At 41.1% G+C, this 4,533-nt stretch overlaps 1 non-coding gene across 1 annotated transcript; it reads left to right on the top strand.

The window, feature by feature from the left end:
• Positions 1 to 4,185: 4,185 nt before the first annotated feature.
• Positions 4,186 to 4,259, top strand: TRNAA-UGC (transfer RNA alanine (anticodon UGC)). Its single transcript has one exon. It is a non-coding gene; the product is annotated as a tRNA-Ala (tRNA).
• Positions 4,260 to 4,533: the final 274 nt, after the last annotated feature.

Below are 4,533 nucleotides of genomic sequence, written 5' to 3'. Positions count from 1 at the left end.
CTATCTATAGAAATCTAAACAGAATCATTGAGAGTAGTTGGAGGGTTTAGAGCAGTGGTTCTAAACCCTGGCTGCTCAGTGCAATCACCTGGGAAACCTTTAAAACTCCTGGAGTAGGGCCCAGGCATATGTGGTTATTAAAAAAAAAAAAATCACTCCCAGGTGATTCTAATGGGCAGTGGTTTTTCCAGGATAGACCACAGATTTGAGGAACCATCAAACAGGAGGCCACAGACCCTTCATGGAAGGCAAGAAGCAATTTGGGAATCATGAATCCATAAGTCCACTGACTGCCACATTTGCAGATAAGCCAGGAATTTTACGGAGTTCAAGAAGTTCATTTTCTTCCATTGCTTAATCCATATTCCATTACCTTGACTGTCTTATCTGAGAAAGCACATACCCCACAAACTTAAAGGAAAGAGAGATAATTCAATGACTGTATAGCTGGACAAGCATCTCTACCCCAAACCATTACTTGTAGGGAATTGTGATTCAAGGAAGTTATAATTAGTCACCACTTAGTATCATATTGAGCAAGTCAATCAATTTGAGACAAGGATGGGTGGGGAACAAGGAGCATATTTACTATTTGATCTGCATGATAACACAGGAAGATGGGTTCCACTGTGCAATTATAATAAAGCAGGTCCATGCATAGCATCTAGTTTTTATAGCTACCTTTAATTGCTATTTATTTCTCAAGCTATTTATCCTTTCCCCTATTAAGAAATAGATCTTTTATTTTTATAGCACTTTCATGAATATTCATTTGTCCTTAACTGTCTTACAAAGCATTCCAAAATTTTTGAGACATGTCTGCTACCAAGAGATGCATGTTGGCATCTGTGCTGCTGATACATTAGGAATTTTTTTAAAGCATTGAATAATGAATTAGATTTTGTCTCCACTAGCCCTGAGTTTTCACTGAAGTCCTATCAGTGAGAGCAATAATCCATGTAACACTGATTTTTCTAGTTGATATTCATGAGAGCCTGAAATTACATTTTATCCGATAACAGAGCCAGATTCCTAGTGAGCCCACTGTCCCAGAGGCCCTCCTCCCACTCAGTAGGAAGAAGGGTTCCTCCACGATGACTTGCCCAGGGCAGGTGGTGGTGGTGAGGCTAGTGCCAACTGAGGGGTGCTGTCATGATAAAAGGGCTGTGGCCGCAAAAGCTCTGATCTTGCTGACAGGAAACAGGGCCCAGGCTTTTCTTCCTTCCTTCCTTCTTTCCCTCCACAAATATGTAACAAGTACCTACCCCTGTGCCTTTGGGACTAGAGTTAAAATGGTGAACCAAACCTAAGTGATATTTTTTAGTGCAGGAATTCTTAACTTGGTGAGGGTGGTCCATGGACCAACCCTCAACCCCCCCACAACCTGTGGATAGACTTCAGGGGTTAATGAACTTGAATGGGAAAAAATACATCTTAATTTTCACTACTCTCTAACTGAAATTTAGTATTTGATTTAATAATAAATGTAGGCAACAAAACAGCAGTATTAGAAGTACCTATGGCTCTGTCACCAATAGAAATCACAGACATGTTTATCTCACATTACAGTTTTTGCAGACATGTTAGAAAACCAGTTATGCTCATCACCACTCAGAAATTATGGTAGGTTTTGTTACTTAATGTATTAATGAAGAAGCACATGTAACTGTATCATAAATTTATATTTTAATATTTTGATGGTTTTGTTTGAATATTTGGTTTCCTTTATAATCCTATGTATTTTACTTTATACATTTTAAAACAGTATTCTGAGAAGGGTCTCATAGGCTTCACCAGATACCAAAGAGAATCTTGGCACAAAACGGTTATGAATCCTTGCCCTAGTAGGAGAGATAGACCTTAAAGAAATAATCACACCAGTATGTAACTGAAAACAGTGCTAAGAGCACTAAAAAAAAGTCCAGGTGTGTGAGATGCCTTAAAGTAGAAGATATGGCCCCCCAGTATCTAGTCTAGTGGGACCTGCCTGGATTCTGCTTCCATCTCTCCTGGGCCAGGCCCTGTTTTGGTCCTGGGGATACAGCATCTGTGTCTGCCAGTCTAGTGGAGGAAGTTAGAGCTAACCACACATAAGGAAATACGTAGCCGAGATGGTTTCATTTAGAGAGCAGAGCCCCAAAGGAAATGAGCTGGGGTAATGAGATAAAGAGTGAATGCCAAGAGGCGCTCTGGGACATCTAGAGGGACAGGGAGGGGCCATTCCTCAGAGAGGTGACATTCATGTTAGACTGGGAGGAAGAGATCTGGGGGGAGGAATTTTACAGACAGATAGGACAAAGGCCCTGAGAAAGAAACAGGTAAACGCTCAGTTCCTTGAATTAGTGGTAATTGTTTCCTGCCAGGCCCTACTTTTGGAGAAAGAGACAAATCACAAGCATCAGAAGAGGAAACTGGGGGTGGCTGAGGGTGTGAGATGGACACAAGCAGTCAGAGCAGCAAGGTGGGTATGTCTCAAGGACCCTCACATATGCCACGTCCAGACCCTCCACATGTGGAGTACCCTGAAGACACACAGGGCACCCCTTCACCTCTAAACAACCCTGAGCCTTTCCTCAATCAGCTCATCAGTCTGCCTTTCATATAAGAAGTAGCTATTATCAGAGGTCCCACCTCATTCCTGGAGAAGACCCATAGATATGTTTCACCAGATATCATGGAGCCTACACCCTTATTTTTCAGAGGCCTACAGCAATGAAATAACCTCTCTACTACAGGGACTAGGGGATGGCAGCTATTTGCCTCTAAGGTGCATCTCAGTTTTACCCTCCAAGGCCTCCTGGTGGGTACCAAAGTCCTATTCCACCCATCTTTTCCTAGCTGGATCCAGGGAAAGCTACTCATTTTGCCCCTATGCCATTGACCTTTAGGAGAATCATTCTTTCCTAATGAAAAACTCTGTCAAAGCTCCTATATGGCAGCAGTCTCTACAACACTGCTTCTAGCTTACTAAAATCTAAAGAAATCCTACCAAGTGGCCATTAAACAGGCTCATATAAAGAATTTTTTAAAAACCAGTAATTTCAGGAGATATCACAAGGTCGTTGAACATTCAGCCTAATGCCCTATATATAAATGTTGGCTAAATTCTTGCACATATAAGGCATATGGGCATATGGAACTACTTTTATTGAAAAGTGGACCAATTGCTTATATCAGACTACCTTTCCGGATACTTCTAAACCTTCAATTGCCTTGTTTTTGTTCATAGCATCCCCCCTCCCCCACATACTTAAAATGGCTGAAGAAAATCAAGGAAGCTTTGACATCTCACAAAATGTTGCTCATCTCTTTCCTATGCAGTCTATATATACACTAAAGTCTGAGGTCAGAAGTGAGACTGGGGCTGACAGACCACAGACTTAACCCATTCCAAACTGTGCATAATTAAAGAAAAAATAAATTCCATCCTGAAAAAAGACAGGAAAGTGGATTAGTAAATGTTAGAAATATTTCCCCAAACCAAGAGTTGAGGCAAAAGGATTTTTGGCAGAAAGTTCAGTAAATATCAGAAATAAAGCTGATACTTCATTTGGCATCTTCTAGGAACAGGAGGGCATGGATTGAGGCCTCATGAGTCTAGGTTTTCAGATGAGAGAGAGAAAGAAGACAATGGTTACAACCAGAAAGTCCAGAGTGGGTGTAGTTACCTCCAGAACTCATCACTGTTAACTCAGCCCGGGCTTCATGACAGTCATAGAAGTAGATTCCTTACTTAAATAAGACAGTTTCAGGGGGGAAAAAAAGTGATATTTTAAGAGAAGCCTGGGGTAGCAGAAAGAGCCCTGGACTTGAAATCAGTTGATGTAAACTCCAGAACTAGCTTTGCAACTGATTCTTTGTGTGAACTTGAGCAGGTTTTACTCTGTACTGTTTTGTCTCTCTGTGCCTGTTTCCTCACCTGTAAAATTACTCATCTGGGTTAGAAGAGATTATTTCTAAGACCTCTTACAGCTCTAAAACTCTGCCTCTCTAATTATGATAGGTACATGTGGCACTAGGCAATAGATTACTAATAGGAACGTGATCCTAGCATGTGTCTTCAAACTTCCAATTTGGTCTACTAAGAGATGCATGATCACTGTGACAGTCATACAGGATATTTAGGCAGTGGTGAATTTTTCTCTTTTAATTAGAGATTTACTGATTAAAAGAATACATCTTGGGGGAGGTGTAGCTTAGTGGTATAGAGTGTGTGCTCTGCAGGCACGAGGTCCTGGGTTCAATCCCCAGTACCTCCATTTAGATAAATAAATATATCTAATTACCCTCCCCACCTCAAATAAATCTGGCATTATATTTCCTATCTTTTCCATGCCACTTGACTTTAGCCTCTCTGGGATGATTTGTACCATTTCTGATGGAATATCTCCTAAGAATGAAGTCTCCTCAAGAGAAAAGAGAGAGGAGCAACACTTCCCACTCATCCTGGGGAGGTCCATTGTTCTCCATTACCTTTTTTTAAGAATTTCCAGATCAGAGGAATTTGGGGAGTGCTCCATATGTTTTCCTCTC

This window comes from Vicugna pacos, chromosome 4 (genome assembly GCF_048564905.1).
Source record: "Vicugna pacos chromosome 4, VicPac4, whole genome shotgun sequence".
In the NCBI taxonomy this organism is placed as follows: Eukaryota; Metazoa; Chordata; class Mammalia; order Artiodactyla; family Camelidae; genus Vicugna; species Vicugna pacos.
This window is presented reverse-complemented; position numbering and strand designations above follow the sequence as displayed.